The following is a 20849-nucleotide window of genomic DNA, read 5'->3' on the forward strand; positions in this document are numbered from 1 at the left end:
AATATTAAATAAAAATTACATGTTGAGAAACAATTAAATGACGATTTAAAATTTGTTATAAAAATTTATGTTAAAAGAATGTTAAGCCACATGTGACGTACATGTCTTCCTATCAATTTTAATTAAATATATCGAATTTGGTACATAGTTTAAGAACAAGTGGGCTAAGATTTATGGTAAATGTAAAATAAAAAGTAACTAATGTTTGATTAGAAACAACACCATAAAAATTATGTCATAAATAGAATATCAGCCACATAAATTTTAAATGGATATACCCTTAATTACTCTTATAAGTGGTAGGTTTCAACCTCACCTATAATAATAATTTGAAAATGAATTAAAATTTTGAGGGAACTATACATATATATTGGTAGGCACCACTATTAATATTTGAATCTCACATGTGTTCTCTAGTGGAATCCTACTCTACCCAATCTTCTTGTCTTAAATTCAATTTATGAATATAATAATAATAAGAATAAGAATAAGAATAATAATAAAGAAAAGATATGCCTCTTTTTCTATATTTTAGAGTATTCTTCCATTTTTTTATAATATAAATTACAAATGTATGGTGACTTTTCAAATATTCAATCTAAAAAAAAGTTAATTAATACCTTAAATCAATTGAATTTGGATTAATTGGACGATATTTGAAAATTAAATAAATATTTGGCTTAGATTATACTACCAATTTTTCACAAAAGAAAAACCTATTATGATAAAATCACCATTTTTTTTAAAGAAATATAATATCGAATTAAATGTGGTTAAAAAATCATTCTTGGTTAAATTCTCTGTTAAATTTTGTGGAGATTGAGAAAGAGAATTGTGTAGAAATATTTGTTCTAGTTGAGTTTACCATTTACTTTTTTTTTCTTTCCTTTTTTTAGGACAATGTGAAAAGTTCAAATACATATTTGGGATTTCATTTAGTATTGGGTGGGGGAGTAAAATTAATTAGATAGGGAAGAAAAATGAATAAACCTCATATAGAAAAATTAGTATGTAGTTTGAAATAAACTTACAAAACATTATCTTGAAGATTATTATTCGTTCTATAAGGATTATAAGTAAACTAATGATTGTCTCAATAGAACATAATAATTAATTATGATAAAATAATAATATCAAACTACTTGAAATTTTCAGAACTCGTCGATATTTAATTCAACTCAAGATATATCTAAAGAAAAAAAAAAAAGAAAGAAGATAAGATTTTTCAAAATGGAGTGAGATGTGGAAACTCAACAACTGATTTCAAGAAATAAAATAAAATAAAAGTTTAAACATATGTCAAACATGACCTAATTTGAATTGTTTAATTAGATGTAACAATTAATTTAATTTATGTATATTAAATTTATCCATTTTTCACTTCTCCGACGACTAGGAATCTCCACAAGTTTGTCCACAAGAAAAAATTGACACTATTAGATAAGATAGGGAGGGAGAAGCGAGATTTTATTTTCCAATAAAAATAATAAATACCTGTTCTAATCTTACTTGTTAGTAGTAGAAAATGCACTAAAATAAAAATAACTTAACTGGCATGTTAGGAGTATACAGTGGTTGGTCAGAATTAATTTTTCGAGCAAATCGTCTTTGGATCGACTATGGTCGATTTAATAGATGTCCAAACTGACCTTGATCGTCAAACAGTGTAAACTGGTCGTTGATTGATCAGTTTTGGTCAGTTTTATTCTTTAATTGTTTTAAAAAAATGTCAGTTTGGATATTTTTCTAAACCGACGTCGATCGAACCCCTTTTTATCTCTGATCGACCACCTTTGGTTCAGTCAATTTTGGTCGATTGATTCAGTTTTTCAATCTATCATGCTTATCCCTATGACATGTGATATGTGTCAACATTTACTAGGTCTGTAGTTTGAATTTCACACCCTATTCTAAAAAAAAAAAAAAAAAAAAAAAAAAAAAAAAAAAAAAAAAAAAAGTAAGAAATGCATATATTGCATAATCAACCTTGAAAGTAATGTTCTAAAATTATAATAAAATTTCCACAAGTATAAAATGACTACAATACAACTAATGACCCAAAAAAATAGAAGAGAGTTACATTACAATACCTTATAATTAAGAGATGAAACATAATTTAACTAAAAAGAATAACAAAAATATTGGATATACAAAAGATAGACAAGAAAGAAAAGATTCAAAACATTAAATAGCATGCCTAAAAACACAATCATGATTCCTAGATGTGGTTTCCTCCTTTGCAATTTTTCTTCTTTGTGGTTACCCCTCCTTTGTCCCTTTTAAAAAAGCAAGCCCTATATATACATGAGAGTGAAAGGAAGATACACATGATAGTGGGCTAGGTGGGTGGGTACCTAGCAATTTTGTCTTGCTTGGTATTCTTTATAATACCCAAGATAGGTGCTGAGTAGATCAAAAGGTGGCCTATTTGTATAGGTTCTAGGAAACTATGTAAAATGGCCTAGATATTAGGCCTTTTAGTTAGTTTGTTAGAAATTGATGTCAAGTGGATGCATTAGGTTGTTTTTTTTTTCTTCTCATGCTAGATTTCTTTTTCACGCAAGCTATTATAGATGGGTTTTTTTTAGTACAAGAATGATGAGAATGGAGAATCGTATATTCAACGTCTAGGAAAGAAAGTTGTGTCAATTACAATTGAGATAAACTCCCTATGACCAAATGCCTGGTTTGTTTAAGGGTATGTTTCATAAATGTCAACTCTTAGAAGATATTCTGCATGAAGTACAGATACATGAAGCACAGATACTTCATGTGAGGCAAAGAATCAGTATTAGATACGTATCAGATACCGATATTTTCAAATACTTCCCAGATACGTATCTGACACGCGATTTGACGTATCTATACTTTCAGATACTTTCTAGATACGTATCTGACACGTGATTTGACGTATCTATTTTTATGCATACTTTTTTTTTTTAAGAAAAAAGCTAAGTAACTCATCTAATCTTTCCCAATCTAAAATTAGGCAACCTATTTAAAAAGCTCACTACTCGAGTCTAAAACAAAAGAAAAAATAAATAAATAACGGACCAAACCCTAAACTAGAATTATCTAATCTCCATCTTCACATTTGAGTCCCCACAAAGTCCACCAAAATATAAACCATTTGGATATCTTCAACAATAAGTTTTTCGTTTATCTTCATACTTCTCTCTAATTTTCTTCTTCTTCTTTGCAATATGAGTCACTTTTCTGTTACATTTTATTAACTATTGTACTTCAACATCTTAGATGTTGCTTTTTTTGTATTGTATTTCAGTATTTGTATTCTATTTTGTGCTATTGTTATTAACTTGTATGGTAAATTTATCTATATCCTAGATTTTTTTTAAAGAAAAAGAATGTATCTTCAACGTATCAGTATCCTCATTTTTTAGAAATATATATATTAAAAAATATAAAAAATGACGCATCCTTAGACGTATCCGTATCTTAATTTTTTAGAAATTGACGAATCGCCGTATCCAATCGTATCCGTATCTGTATTTGTGCTTCATAGGTTTTATTACTTAAATGTGTTCTTTAATGCTTTATTTGCTTATTTTGTAGAAATCATCGAGCATTTGGATCGAAAAAAGGTAAATAAGATGTAAAATGATGAAAATAAGGGATCAAATGCTTCGATCCCGCAATGGAAGTGATGGAATCATATTATTTGATTTCTTGAAAGATCTAAAAGTACATATAACATAAAGAGGAAGCACCATACTTTAGCCGATATGTAATTTCAACAAAAATTTCTCTTGAATCATTGTTCTTCTCCTCAAGATATTCTTTTTCTATGAGATCTTCTTTGCTTTGACTCTGGCAAGGATCCAATCTGTGGGAACCTCTATTGAAATATGTGAAGGGAAGGGAAAAGAATTTTAGAGAACCTTTCTCTAAGTTGGGAAGAAGTTTTTCTAAAAGATCTCTGCAAAATGATTGCAGAGATTATGTTGTTGTGCTTGTAACCTTTTATATAGGACTCTACTATAATCCTAATTCTATTAGGATAATCTATTTAATTATAATTATCTCATTTTAATATCTCATATTAAAATTAAAATTATAATTACTCATTTTAATATCTCATATTTGAATTGTATTCAAATATATTAGTTATCCCATTATCTCTTTAATTTGAATCTCATTTGAATTAAATAATTTAAGCCCGATTTGATAACCATTTGATTTTTGATTTTTTGTTTTTTTTAAAATAAACCTATAGAAACTATGTAATGACTCAACATTTCGAGATCTCTAACAAGTGCCATTACTCATAAATGCACATTTAAAACCCAAGTATTTTGACCATTGAGGAAAATAAAATTTATTAAAACAATACAATTTCCAAAACAATCTATAAACTTAATGAATAAACAAATAATTAAAACTTTTGTTCGGGACCCCTAAAACAACTAAAAAAATTAACATTCAAATAGATAACATTTTTTTACCAACATCGAGTTCTAAATCAAAACTTTTAAATGACTTGAAAACATAAACTAAGCGAAAGCGATTTCATATCCCATATGACACGATCATAGATCCCTCTCGTCACTCACTGGTATTTTCCTATTCTAAATTGAAAAACATAAAATAAGAAAGGTTGAGTATGAAAATACCCAATTGGGTGATATGTTAAACCCAACCCAACATTGGCATAATGTACATATCATATCATAGCATGACATAAGTATAAAATAGTGAACCCGAATGTCCATAAACATAGCATAAGTAGTGGTCCTAAAGGATCACAAAATATGGCATAGATAGTGATCCCGTAAGAACACAAATCAGTCATAAATGATGAACTTAGTGGTTCACAATCATAAGGTGTACATAGTCCGATAGGAGAGTTAACATTCACCCCTTAGCCTAGCATGTACACAACAGTCAAAGAGACTTAAACATAATATCATAATCCATGGCTTCCCAATACACTCATAGTGCTCTTGAAATTACATAGCTTAGTAGATCATTCCATCAGTCATTAGCATGCTTTTTTGGTACCATCTAATTAACATTTTCATAACATTCTTATTTAATTTAAGTGTCCAACTCTGGGGTATTCTAGTAGAAAATCACTTATCTTAACACAATGACTTAACCCAACCCTCTCAGCTTGAAAACTTCTTGGCGTAAATCCTAGAACATAATTTATAATAAGTTTTAACATTTTAAAGAAAAATACCCAAATTTAAGATTTACTCCAAAGAACCATAACACTTCATCCAAATTAATCTTCAATATAAAACTCTCCCAGAATCAATCTTAAAATTTATTGGGCAGCATGCTTTTGATTAAAAAATTCCCCCAAACCTTCAATTTAAATCCAAGACAACATGGATAACATGAGTTTAATCCAAGCTTAATGAGAATCCACAATCTTTTCAAGAAAAAACCACAAATACTTACCAAAATCTCCAAAACCAGTCTTTGGTAACGCTTGACAATATTGGGTTATGTCCTAAAACTCACAATTTGTAGAGTTAAATATTTTCTATTATCAATAAAGATGTTATTTAACTTTTCTTCAATAAAGTTGTTATTGAATTTGTAAATTGCACTTGTAAAGACTAAATCCAATAAACTAAGATCCATGGCTATAATATGAATACTTGAACTTTATGTGGAGACATAAAAGTAGATCAGATTCGAATAAATAGTCAAAATGATCCATAATATACAAGTAAGGTTGGGTGCCTTATTCTGATAACACTATCAGATGCGACCCACTCTGTAGTTGTTATAATTTGTTGTAAGATGCTACAAAGTAAGTGATCCTGATTCGTTCATGTATTGACATGAGGAGTGGGAACGTCCCTATGCAATGAGTTTGCGTAAGATCGGGCCAAGAAATAAGTCATTCTTACTTTATAATGTTGTTTACTTTTAAGACTGACTATTTCGCTTAGATGACCTAGACAACTCGATCTTAATCCTGAGCTAATTATAAACTCTTGTTTATATAGGATTATCCTTTGATCTGCATAGGTGAGAGTAGTCCAATATCACTACTCAATAAGCCTCCAATTTTGGGGATAAGATTGGATAGATAGCTGGGACATAGTTCTGCAAGATGGAATTCACGCCTACCCGATTTAGGGATAGAAGGAAGGTTGTTCTCTTAAGTGTTGAATCCAGGTTTTGAACAAGGGGCCCCACCCCTCTCATTGGCTCAATAGGGATCCGGTTTAGTAATTAGATTACAAACCAGTTGTTCATTAGAGGATCAGTAGAACTTAAGGAGTAAGATGTAATTTCGGGGGTAAAATAACATTTGACCCAGCCGTTATTACAAACAACCTATGAAGGGTTAACTTACTGATTATGGTTAAATTAAGTTGACACAAATATATCTACAGTGAGGAGAGTGCAACTATCGAGCTATAGTAGTGTGACTCGATAGTTAACGAATATTGATTAATTTGGTCTAAAGAGTTTTAGCCAATTAATCTCAAATCATTAGAGCTCATGATCTGTAGGTCCATAAGGTCCCTCTACTAACTCATAAAATATGAACACCTTGAATTAGTAAATTGAATGAATTTGGAATAAATCAGTTTGAAGTGTTCAAATTGAATATCAATTTGAAATATTCAAATTGAATTTAGGGTTTGAATTTGAATATTACAAATCCAAATTATGGTTTGTATAATTATATTTGATATAATTAATTAACGTTTAATTTATCAAAATTGGAAAGTTTATAATATTTAAATAATAGGATTCATGTTTAAAATTAATTGTGTGATTAATTTAATATTTGATATTAAATTATTATTTAATTAATTAAAACCAAATTAATTTTAAAATTTAATTCAATTTGAGAAAATGATTATGAAATTTTAATTTAAATTAATTTTGAATTAATTGAAATTAACTTTCAATTTATATTTGAAAATTGGAATTTTCCACTTAGTAGAAAAATCCAATGTTTCACCAACTAAGTAGGTGGAACTCGACAATTCACACATCTATTCCACCCACTCTTCAAGTTAGAGGTGTCTTTGACTGAATTCAATGATGCCTATATGAAGAAGAAGAATAAAAACTTTCCAATTTTTCTGATAGAGGGAGGGGTTGAAGTTGCTGAAAAATTGTTTCAACTAAAAATTTCCTCTTCACCTGAAAACCCATTCTATTCCCTTCACAAATTCACTTCAATAATCTTGAGTTTCACCACTCAAATTCAAGGCTGAGAATAGTAGAGAAGATCTCTTGGTGGTTTACGACTTCTATTGGAGAAGTTTGCAACTCAAATACGTGTTTGAAGAGGATCTTCAAAGGTATGTGTTGAAACCTTCTTAATTACTTATGAACATGCTTATTTTGATGTCAAAATTAAGGAATTAGAATGCTTAATGATCATGTTTGTTTTTGTATTCCAAAAATTGGTATCAGAGCATCATTTAAGCATTCAATTTGAGTTAATTTTGGCTTGGGGGTGTTTTTCATAAGTTTTATGAAAATGGTGAACTGATATGGTTTTTCTTTGTTTTAGCATTGGTTTCTCTTCAATTATGTTGTAATTCTTGTAATTGGCTCTTGATTGATAGGCCTTAATGTGTGATTAAGTGTTTGTAATTCGATTGGAGTCATTAGAGTTGCAATTAGGTTGTAATTGAAGAAAGAAATGAAGAAGGTCAACCAGCAGAAACTGTTTTTTCAACCACTGACCAATATTCGATGCACAATGCCAAATACTCGATGCACAATGCCATACTCGATGGTACTCAATGGCATACTCGATGGTATTTTGATAAATACTCGATGCACGATGCCATACTCGATGATACTTAATTACTCGAATACTCGATGCACGATGCCTTACTCGATGGCGAATGTCTCATACACAATAGTATTTAGTGAAATGCTCGATGCTTGATGGTACTCGATGTCATACTCGATGCACGATGGCATACTTGATGCTCATACTCGATGGTATTTAGTGAAATACTCGATGCTTGATGGTACACGATGGCATACTCGATGCTTGATGGTACTCGATGGTTTTTTGCACAGTTCAGTCCAATTTTGAGCTTTGGAGGTTCGGTTCGAGAGGTTCGGGTTGGGTTCAAGACGGTTCGAGCTGTCCATAAGTGTTTTGGAGCCAGTTTTGGTTATTATTGTAATAATTAGACCTTTGTTTGCTTGAGAATGCCAAAACTAAACCATATCAGTTTGTGTTTAGTTATTTATGCATGTGATGTATGTTATAATTAAATAAATCTTGGATGTACATATAGTATGCTATGTAGAATTAAAATCTCACCATAGGAAGCATGTTACATACATTGAAAGTATGTTATAAGATGTTATAATATATAATATGCATATTGAGGGTTTCAATTGTTTTAATATAAGTGTTGTATTAAATCATGAGGTATCTGATGTATGTTATGGATGCAAAAACATGTCTAAAGTTTTATAAGTTATAAAATTGGATTAGACATTAAAATTCATAATAAAGATAAGTTGCATACTCACGTAGGTTAACCACTTATTTTAATAGTTAAAATAGGTCGTTATCTTATAAAACTTGGGTAACAAACTCAACTGGTATATAATCCTGTCTAAGGCTGGGGGTATTTAAGTTGACGGTCTACGAAATATCTCCTACCTGGGGATTATGGCTGAATAATTGAGCGTTGTTAATTAGTTTTATAAGCAATACGTAGCGATGTGAGGTTTCAAAATTGGTTTATCACCTATACATCGTAGGTTAAATCTAAATATAAACGTTATACTTGGATAAATATCTAGACTTAGGTTGTTTAATTAGGCCGTACAAACTTGAATAAAAGAATACCCAAACATTTAGAACACTTTAGTGGGAGATTAACATTATATTTGATATATCATTTTCAGCTCTTACATCCTCAAAAGTTCACACTGCGAGATCCATGCTCGGCTTCTTGTCGCTTTTATCGCGTTTGCTCCATACGGAAAGTATTTGCATGGGTCAATAACAAGGTGAATGGGGGAAGTAGTTCATAGTAAGTGTGTGAAGGAAATGTATCAATATATCCTACGGTCTCCTCCATTAGTTTGAATCGTGAGATTCCTATGTTGCGTTTGTTGTCGTCTTTAGGTGGCACTAGCTAGTCGTTAACCGCGGTGATCCCTATAGAGGGTTGTGACATAGGATTCGAAACAACCCAAGCTTCAGAAATGAATAAGGTCGTATAGTTTCGTCTTGAACATTGTCTTCCAATTCGGGGTATGTTCATACCATTCTATAAGATCTGAAAATGGCAGGTCACATTCACAAGAGTTACTAATCGTTAGTAAGTTCTTGACCGAAAACGGTAGTTAAATGACTATCGAAATATGAGTTATTCTAGAGATAGTATTTAGTCAAGAATGTCTTGCGAAAGAGTATTTGACTGCCTCAGGTAGCACTTATTCTGACTCACTATAGTATCGTTGCAAATAAATAATGGTTCTGGGTACACATTACTTTTTGCTAAAACTTGATTTGGATTTAGTTGCAAATTACTAATAAAAATATGTTTAAAAATTTTAGCATGTCAAATTCTTCTAAAATACTCGCTTCCGCTTTAATTAACGATAATAATAATTCAACATACAAATTACTAGTAAATGATGATTCAAAACAAGTACAGAAGATTGTCCTCTATTTCCCAATTCATCTAAAGTTTTGAACAATATAGATGAAAATGCAAAATTCGAATGACAGAGTAAATGCGATTTACTAGTCATTGAAACATGCTTAGTGGAAAACAATAAAAAGACCTAGATAATAGATTCAGGTATCGCTGATCATATTTGTATTTTCTCTTAGGAAACTAATTCTTGGAGACAACTTACAGAAGGTGAAGCTACCTTTAAGGTATGGACCGGAGAGGTTGTTTTCAGCTAAAGCAGTGAGAGATATGAAGTTATTTATAAGAAATAGGTACATTTTACTTGAAAACGTTTATTACATTCATTTTATGAAAAGAAATTTAATATCTATCTCATGTTTGCTGGAACAAAATTACAAAATTTCTTTTGAAATTAATGAAGTGTTCTTTGCTTAGAAAGATATTAATATTTGTTCCGCAAAATTAGAAAATAACTTATACATGTTAAAACCGATTGAGGTAAAAGTCATTTTGAACATAGAGATGTTTAAAACAGTTGAGACTCAAAATAAAAAAAAAAAAGAAAATTTCTCCAAATGCCTATCTTTGGAAATTGAGACTTGGTCACATCTATCTTAAAAAGATTGAGAGATTGGTTAAGAACGATCATCTAAATCAGTTAGAAAAAAGTTCATCACCATCGTGCGAATCTTGTCTTGAGGATAAAATAACTAAAAGATCTTTTTCTAGGAAAAGGTCTTAGAGCCAAAGAACCCTTGGAGCTGGTACATTCAGATCTTAGTGGTCCGATGAATGTTAAAACTAGAGAAGAGTATGGATATTTCATCAGCTTCATCGATGATTATTCAAAGTATGGCTACGTTTACCTAATACATCATAAGTCTGATACACTTGAAAAGTTCAAGGAATATAATGCTGAGGTTGAGAACCAATTAGGGAAAAGACTCGAAACATTTTGATAAGATCGAGGTGGTGAGTAAATGGACTTGAAATTCTAGGACTATTCGATAGAACACGGAATCCAGTCGCAACTCACAGCACCTAGCACACCTAAGCAAATGGTATGGAAGAAAGGAGAAATAGAATATAATGGTTCGTTCTATGATGAATTATGCTTAGTTATCAAGTTCTTTTTGGGGTTATGCAGTTCAGACTACAGTATATATTTTGAACATGGTTACTTCGAAAAGTGTTTTTGAAACACCTTACGAGCTATGGAGAGGACGTAAAGGTAGTTTATGTCACTTCAAAATCTAGGTATGCCCAACACATGTGTTGGTGCAAAATCCTAAGAAGTTGGAACGTTGTTTAAAGGTATGCCTATTTATAGGTTACCCTAAAGAGACAAAAGGTGGTTTCTTTTATGATCCTCCGAAAGATAAGGTATTTGTATCGACAAATGCAACTTTCCTAAAGGAAGACCACATCAAAAATCACCAACCTCGCAGTAGGCTAGTAATAGATGAAATGACCAGAGAAACCATAAATGCATTGCCAAGAATTGTTGATCGAGCAGGTCCATCAACAAGAGTTGTTGATGGAATTGGTACTTCACGTCCTTCTCAGGAGTTGAGAATGCCTTGACATAGTGGGAGGGTTGTGCAACGGCCTGACTGATACATGGGTTTAACTGAAACTCAAGTCATCATACCCAATGATGGCTTAGAGGATCCATTAACTTTTAAACAAGCAATGGAAGATGTGTATAAGAACCAGTGGATTAAAGCCATAGACCTTGAAATGGAGTCAATGTACTTCAATTCAGTCTGGGATCTTGTAGATCAACCAGAAGGGGTAAAACCTCCATTGATTGTAAGTAGATCTTCAAGAGAAAACAAGACCAAGCTGGAAAGGTATAGACCTACAAAGATAGGCTTATGGCAAAAGGGTTTACCTAAAGAGAGGGGATGGACTATGAAGAAACCTTCTCTCCGGTTGCCATGATAAAGTCTATTAGAATACTCTTGTCCATAGCTGCATTTTATGATTATGAAATCTGGCAAATGGATGTCAAGACAGCCTTCTTAAATGGCTATCTTGAGGAGAGTATCTATATGTCTCAATTAGAAGGATTTATTGAATGGGGTCAAGGCAAACGGTTTGCAAGCTTAATCAATCCATTTATGGATTGAAACAAGTGTTTCAATCCTGGAATATAAGATTTGACACTGCGATCAAAGCTTATGGCTTTAAACAAATTGTTGACGAACCTTGTGTTGACAAGAAAATCATTAACAAAACTGTCGCTTTTCTGGGTCTGTATGTTGATGATATTCTACTCATAGAAAATGAAGTAAATTTTCTGGTTGACGTCAAGAGATGGTTTGCTACGCAATTCCAAATGAAAGATTTGGATGAAGCACAATATGTTCTTGGGATCCAAATAGTTTGGAACCGAACAAACAAAATTTTAGCATTATCTCATGCATCTTATATAGACAATATGTTGTTTCGATATAAAATGCAAAATTGTAAGAAATGATTATTGCCTTTCAGACATGGAATTCATCTGGCTAAGGAACAAAGTCCTCAGATACCTCAAGAAGTTGAGGTTATGAAACGAATTCCATATGCATTAGTAGTAGGGAGCTTAATGTATTCCATATGCATCTTATTAGTCGTAATGCATATGAGGTGTGGATGAAGGCAAATTCATTTGCCCGACTTCACATATTGGCTAGCATACCTGATGCTTTGGCCAAAAAGGTTGAGAACATGGTCATTGCACGTGAGATCATGGACTCGTTGCAAGAGTTGGTTGAACGTCAATTCTTATTTTCTGAGCACAAAGGGATGGATGACAATACTAGTAGTGTTAGTTCCTAAATTAAACTTCAGGAAGAGAAAGCAAGTGTTGTTGCTTCTATTAAAGTTCATCGATGAGAAATGTTCTCTGACATGGAACTTGGAGCTTATTTAGGTTCTGATATTGATCCCACTACTCTCCAAAAGAGGAGGAAGACTAAAGACAGTAAATATGATTTATTGGTCTTGGAGACGTGTTTGGTAGAGAATGATGATTCTACCTGGATCCTTGATTCGGGTGCTACTAACCACGTCAGTTCCTCTTACCAAGGATTTAGTATTGAAGGAAATCAAACATGAGGATTTTCGAACAGCAGAAGGATTGTTCCAAATTTTATTCGAAATTGAATACTAATAATTACAGTCAATAATGGAAACTAACATGTCATACAACAACTAGAAATTACAGGATGCTGACAAGATAATCAAGGGATAGAATATACATACCTTTGAAGACTCATTCTTCAAACTCCCTCAATCACGAACGCTTGATCAGTCTCCAAGGCAGCAACACACGAACGCTTGATCAGTCTCCAAGACAGCAACACACGAACGCTCGAACATAACGACCGGTACAACACGAGCACAATGAACACAACGATCACGAACCCAACGAACGGCCTCAAAAACCTCAATATCAATCGAGTTGAGTCCGTACACCACCATAATGGTTACCTTGGTATTCTCGGTGTGAGAATCTAGGAATTATAGGTTTTGTATGGACTTGGTTAGAGGAAGAGACTCGAGGAACAAAAAACGTGTAGATGATTGAGCAAGTGGAAGATGACACAGTTTGTCGTATAGACGATGTGCTCAATCGTGTAGAAGAAGGCAACCTATCATATAGACAATGCCAAGTGATCATTTATCTACGACCAACTGATGAGCTATCGTATAGTTGATATCCACGATCGTTTAGTTTATTTGCTCGCTATCGCTTAATGAAACACTTTCACTTGATAGCCTTGACCGTGAGTTTCTTTCCGAAAGTAACAACTCTTTAAGTTTAGAAAAACATTTTTTCTTTTATTTCATGGTTACCATAAAACCACCAATAACCTCCAACTCAATTGATTATTAGAGAAAAAGAGATAATGATCAAATAATTAATATTATTATAAATAAATATGATAACCAATTTATCATATTATATTTATAACTTATAGTTTTACTATTTCATCTCATGAAACATACAAACCATAGTTCTTTTTCTATTTTATGGTACTTAATGTACATCATATTTACATTAATCCTCCACTTGATGTATCTCATACACCACACTGTTTATATCATATATAATCGAATTTTCTCTTGTCAATTTGAAAATTTCAAATCAACCCCAAGAACTAATTCTCAACTTGAATTCATTGAGCTACCAAGGGGACCTTATGGACCTATAGCTTGAAGATCCAACGGTACGTGAATAACTGACTAAACTCTTTAGTCACGGGATCCACCATCCATTAATTATCGAGCACTCAACTAAAGACCGAAAACTGCACTCTCTTTATTACAAATATATTTTGTGTCTATATCAACTAATCAACAGTGCGATAACTCTTCACAGATCGCTCATAAGTACAGTTGGGCCAATTTATCAGTATGCCCCTGTATTTACATCTAACTCCTTAAGTACCACTGATTTCTCTAATGAACATAAGTCATAGTCCTACTATGACTGAGTCCTCACTTCCAAAGAGAAGTTGTGGCCACTATGTTCGAGCCCCAGAATCAACCCTTAAGCGAGCAATCTATCTACTTACCCCTACTTCGGGGAAGGAGTGAATTCCATCTTGTGTAACTGAGTTCCTAGCTCCCAAATCAGACAAATTCCTAAAAAGTTAGGCTTGTTGTGTTGGCAATCTGGCCACTCTCACCCATACTAATAAAGGACCACCTTTAAAGGCAGGAATTCTAAAAACACTCAGGATTAAGGTCATGTCACCTATGGTCGTTTAGGTGAGATGTAAGTCTCAAGTATCAAAGACATTATATAAAGAGACTAGTCATCTCGTGGTCCGGTCTTATACAAACTCTTTGTATAGGACACCCCCACTTGCATATCTCCATATGAATGGTCAGGATCAACCATCTGTAGTAGTTCACAATACTTGTAAACCTCTACAAAGCGAGCCGTATCCGTAGTGTCATCAGGATCAAGTATCCCTCCTTAATCCTTATACTACAGACCTTTTTAGGTTATCACTTAAGGCATGATTCACTTGTATATCTCATATACATGCTTAAGTTTACATACAATAACCATGGAGCCTTGTTTATTGGATATGAGTAAATACAAAATAAAATAACTTTTATTTTATTCATAACAATGTGTACAATGTTTACAAATTACGAGACTCCGGGAGAATTAGGACATAAATCCTAACAGTGTACTCATCCTGACATATGCTATGTAGATGGAATTGTCAGCAGATTTCAGTCCAATCCTAGATATGATCATTGGACTGCAGTTAAGAACACCCTCAAGTATCTTTGGAGAACGAGGAATTATATGCTTGTATTGTTGGGATTGGTGTCCTAATTCTCCAGGAGTCTCGTAATTTGTAATATATACATATTGTTATGAATAAAATAAGAATTATTTTGTCTGGCATTTACTCATATCCAATAAACAAATCTCCACGATTATCGTATGTAAACTTAAGCATGTATATGAGATATACAAGTGGATCATGCCTTAAGTGATAACCTAAATAGGTCTGTAGTATAAGAATTAAGGAGGGATTTCTGATCCTGATGACACTATGGATACTACCCACTTTTTAGCGGTTTGCAAGTGTTGTGAACTACTACAGATGGTAAATTTTGACTATTAATGTGGAGACATGTGAGCGAGGGTGTCTTATACAAGGAGTTTGTATAAGACCGGACCACGAGATGATTCGTCTCTGTATATAACGCTATTGATACTAGAGACTTATATCTCATCTAAACGACCATAGGTGACATGACCTCAATCCTGAGTGTTTTGGGAACTTCTGTCTTTGAGAGTGGTGCTTTGATTAGTATGGGTGAGAGTGACCAGATTGCCAACTCAGCATGCCTACCTTTGTCTGATTTAGGAGCTGGAAACTCAGTTACACAAGATGAAATTCACTCCTTCCCTGAAGCAGGGACAAGTAGATAAATTGCTCCCTTAAGGGCTGATTCCAGGGCTTGAACATAGTGGCCACAACTTCACTTTGGAAGAGAGGACTCAGTCATAGTAGGACTATGACTTATGTTCATTAGAGGGATCAGTGGTAGTTAAGGAGTTAGATGTAACTATAAGGGCATAACGGTTATTGGCCCAGCTGTACATACGAGCGATCTGTGAAGGGTTATCGCACAGTTGATTAGTTGATATGGACACGTAATATATCTGTAGTAAAGAGAGTTCAGATATCTATCTTTAGTGTAGTGTCTGGCAGTTAATGGATGGTGGATCCCGTGACTAAAGAGTTTAGTCAGTTATTCACATACCGTTGGAGCTTCGAGCTACAGGTCCATAAGGTTCCCTTGGTAGCTCAATGGATTAAAATTGAGGATCAATTCTTGGTATTGATTTGAAATGCTCAAATTGACAAGAGTTAATTCGATTATATATGATATGATCGATATGATGTATGAGATACATCAAGTGGAGGATTAATGTAAATGAGATTTACATTAAGTACCATGGAATAGAAAAAGAGCTATGGTTTATATGTTTCATGAAATGAAATATTAAAACTATAGATTATAAATATAGTATGGTAAGTTGGTTATCATGTATATTTATAATTATATTAATTATTGAATAATTATCTCTTTTTCTCTAATAACGAATTGAGTGGGAGGTTATTGGTAGTTTCATGGTAACCGTGAGATAAATGGAAAAATGTTTTCCTAAATTTAGTCAGATTTGTTAAAGTTGATGATTGAGGGTTTCTATTCTTGGAAGTTCTCACGGTGGCTGTCAAGTAAATGAGATTTAATAAACGACAGCAGAAGAGAGACTAGACGATTGTGGAGTGTTTCTATACAATAGTCACTCAGCTGGCCGATTAGATAAACGATTGTGGAGCTTTTGCTAAACAATCGCATAGCTTTTATTAAATGATTGAGCATCGTCTATATGATAGATCTTGTCATCTCCCACTTGCTCGATCGTTTACACGATTATTCCTCCGGTTTCTTCCTCTAACCAAGTCCACATAGAGCCCACATTTCTGGATTCTCACACCGAGAATACCAAGGTAGTCATTGTGGTGGTATCGTACTCAACTCAACATTGTCGAAGTTTATTGGAGGATGTTTGTTGAGTTTGTGGTGTTTGTCTGGTGCTTGCCGATTGTTCGTGATCATGGAGATCGCTGAGTTTGTGGTCGCTGTGATCGTGCAGTGTAGTGGTCGTAGTGTTCGAGCGTTCGTGATCATCGTCTTGCTATAAACGAGCATTCATGATCAAGGGTGTTGAAGATGAATCTTCAAAGGTATATTAATTATTTCCCTTGATTGTTTAGAAAAGCATGCTGAAATTTGTTTTGTGCATAGCCTGTTTGTTTTCGTTTGTTTATTGTAATTGTTAATGTTCATATACAAATGAAATTTGAAACGATCATTCTGCTTCTCATGGAAATCCTCAAATCCGATTTCCTTCACGTATATGGTGTTAAGGATCTGATCCTTACTCGTTACACTAATTCTAACTTCCTTATCGATATTGATTCAAGGAAATCAATTTCATGGTCAGTACTGATTTGATGTTCCTATAGGAGCGCTACCTATGCCATGCCATGTCATGCTATATTATGCTATGCTATGTTTTGTATATTATGCCAATGTTAGGTTGGGTTTAACAGTTCACCCAAATTGCCACAGTATGGGGTCACGTACTGAGTATGTTTATACTAATCCTTTCTTAATTTATATTTTTCAGGTAAGGATAGGAACGGACTGACCAGTGACGAGAGGGACCTGTGAATGTGCCATATGGGACATGTCAATTGCTTCCGCTTAGTTTACGTTTTCATGCCATTTAAAAGTTTGATTTGTAACTCGCTGTTGGTAAAAGATTTTAACTGTTTAAGTGTTATTTTCTTTAATTGTTATAGGGGTACCGAACAAAGGTTTTACTTATTTGTCATTTATTTAACTTTCTAGTTTATTTTGAAAAAATATCTTTATTGTTTTAATGAATTTTACTTCGGTAGTCAAAATATTTTGAATGTAAATGTTTGTCGTTATAAGTAACGACCCTTGTCAAAGTACTTGAAAGGCCGGGTTCTTACATCACAACCTTGTTCGAACCTTCCAGAATCCGGCCGACTGGGAGAAGGAAGCGGCGGCTGAACGCGTCTAGCGGAGCAATATGAACAGCGGTGTCAAAATCTGAGCGTGATAGTCAGTGGCGATGACAAGACAAATGGCGCTGACCCAAGGCAAAAGTGAATGCTGTGGCTGAGATGACGACACTAGAACTCAGGCGGCAGCGTAGTAGATGTCAATGAGCAGTGACACACCTACACATTGGAGGCAAAACTGGAAGCAAAAACTGAAGAAACAACCAGTTGAAGTCGGTGAACTGTCAAACCAACGTGCAAACTGACGCTTGAACGACGTCGGCGACTCACAGGCGAGAGCAGCTAAGGGTCGTGAGCCTGAATCGGTGGTGTGAGGTTCAAGCAGCGGCTTGACACTGGCGAGCGGCTGAAAAGGAAGGTGGAAGAGGAAGATCGATTTCTTCTCTCTCTCTCTCTGTTTTTTTTTTTTTAATGCAACCCAAGACTACTAACAAATATATACATTTATATATATATATATTCCTTTTCATCTTCCTATAATTATATATATATTTTGCATTCTCTCCTTTCACATAAACTCAAATCACTCATTCAATCTATGTACATTTTTCCTTTTCCAAATTCCAATAAATCCACCATTAAAACAAATCCAAAATCCAAAATTCAAAATTTAATTCCATCAAAAACTCCAAATCTCAAAATTAATCGATCCTACTTTCTTTAAATTAAATTCAAATTACCAAATCTTTACAGAGATTACTTAAGACAATTATCTTATGTCACAAATTCAATTTTAGCCCTAATTTATCAATATAGCGCCCAAATATTATGATATAATTTAATGAAAATTACTTGAAAAATTCAAGATGTTACCTTCTTCCCTCCTTAAGAAAGTTTCATCCTTAACAGTTCTAAATCAAAACAAATCTCCGCATACTACATCCTTATCTTGTCCTTTCACTCCACTACCTTCATCGATCACGATAGAGTAGCTCCTCCATTTTCATGGCCCATGCATATTTCCTCTTTATACCAGCAATGCCTCAAAAGTCACAAAACCAAAACAACCATCTCCTACTTCAACTTAGTGTTGATTAGTTTTGCACCCCCCCTAATCAATTGGGCTCATTTTCATACTTGCACCTAAAACATATCCTTGTGCCAACCACAAGACCACGAAATTTAGGACATCAACCCCAATAGGCATAATGTACATATCATAATAGGCATAATAATTATAAAATAGTGAACTCGAAGGTTCATAAACATAGCATAAGTAGTGGTCCCAAAGGATCAGAAAACATGACCCCAATAGGCATAATGTACATACCCCAATAGGCATAATAATTATAAAATAGTGAACTCGAAGGTTCATAAACATAGCATAAGTAGTGGTCCCAAAGGATCAGAAAACATGACATAGGTAGTGATCCCGTAGAAACACAAATCAATTATAAATGGTGAACCTAGTGGTTCACAATCATAAAGTATACATAGTCCGATAGAAGAGTTAACAGTCACCCCTTAGCCTAGCATGTACACAACAGTCAAAGAGACTTAAACATAATATCATAGTCCATGGCTTCCCAATATACTCATAGTGCTCTTAAAATTACATATCTTAGCAAATCATTCCATCAATCAATAACATGCTTTTATGGTACCATCTAATTAACATTTTTATAACATTTGTTATTTTTTAATTTGAGCGTCCAACTCAAAGGTGTTCCAATAGAAAATCACTTACTTAACTTAACCGAACCCTCTCAACTTACAAACTTCTTGGCGTCAATCTTAAAACACAATTTATAATAAGTTTGTTCCTCTCAAAAAAAAAAAAAAAATCTAAATTTCAGATTTACTCCAAAGAACCATAACACTTTACCCAAATTCATCCTCAATATAAAATTGCCTCAAAATCGACTTTAAAATTTATTGGACAGCTTGCGTTCGATTAAAAAATTCCTCCGAACCTTCAATTTAAGCCCAAGAAAACATGGTAACATGAGTTTAATCCAAGTTTAATGGGAATCCACAATCTTTTTCAGAAAAATTCACAAACACTTACCAAAATCTCCAAAATCAATCTTTAGTAATGCCTGACAATACGTTTTCGCCTTCACAACTCTCTTCGAACCTTCCAAACATAACGGGCATCTATTAAATGAACCCAAACTCAATGGCCATTCAGGATCCATTCAAGAAAATTCATGAAACCCACCAAAATCTTATCCAAAACCAAACTTACAAGCGAGGGAATAGTTGCTAAATGACGAACTGAGGTTGTAGACGTTCGATAGTGAGTAGCTAACAGAATCCAGCCAGTTGGGAGAAGAGAGTGATGACTGAATGCGTCTAGCAGAGCAACATGAACAGTGGCGTCAGAATCTGGGTGTGAAAGTTAGCGGTGACAACGAAAGCAAACAACATGGCTGAGACGAGGACGCCGGAACTCAAGCGGCAGTATAGCAGATGTCAACGAATGGCAGCACACCTGCACGTTGGAGGCGAAATTGGATTTATGAATTGAAGAAACAATTGATTGAAGCTAGCGAAATCTCAAACCGGCACGTGAACTAACACTCGGACGACGTTGGTGGCTCACAAGCAAGAGCGGTTGAGGATTGTGAGCCTGAATCGGTGGCGTGAGGTTCAAGTGTCAGCTTGACCCTGACGAGTGGCTAAAAACAAAAGTTGAAGGGGAATATCGATTTATTTTCTTTTTTTTTTTTCACGTAACCCAAGGCTACTAACAAATATATACATACATATATATCAATTCCTTTTCCACTTCATATAACTATAGATATTTTTATCATTCTCTCCTATCACATCAACTCTAATCACTCATTTAATTATATTTGTAACGACCTCACTTTCTAGGACTTATACTAGGTCGTTACTACATGCATGCATAAATCTCAAAACAATCCTCTCACAAATTTTAACTAAATCAAACGAATTTTATTAAATAAATAACTTTTGTAAAATCTAAATAACTGAAAATCTCTGATCGAGGTCCCCCTAAAATATAAGTTCAAAATAAATTTCTTGAAGTTTTATAAATAAAAATTTCAACAATGGAACTCTAAGTTCAAACATCAAGACTAAATTTAAAACACTAACACATGAAAACATA

At 33.6% G+C, this 20849-nt stretch overlaps 1 long non-coding RNA gene across 1 annotated transcript; it reads right to left on the bottom strand.

Moving 5' to 3' along the window:
* Positions 1–18405: 18405 nt before the first annotated feature.
* Positions 18406–20452, bottom strand: LOC120072866 (uncharacterized). Its single transcript, XR_016528226.1, has 4 exons — positions 20292–20452; positions 19959–20204; positions 19779–19867; positions 18406–18865 (listed from the first exon to the last, which is right to left on the bottom strand). It is a non-coding gene; the product is annotated as an uncharacterized LOC120072866 (long non-coding RNA).
* Between the last annotated feature and the right edge of the window lie 397 nt (positions 20453–20849).

Source organism: Benincasa hispida, chromosome 3 (assembly GCF_027475165.1).
Source record: "Benincasa hispida cultivar pf3 chromosome 3, pf3_genome.v1.1, whole genome shotgun sequence".
NCBI lineage: Eukaryota > Viridiplantae > Streptophyta > Magnoliopsida > Cucurbitales > Cucurbitaceae > Benincasa > Benincasa hispida.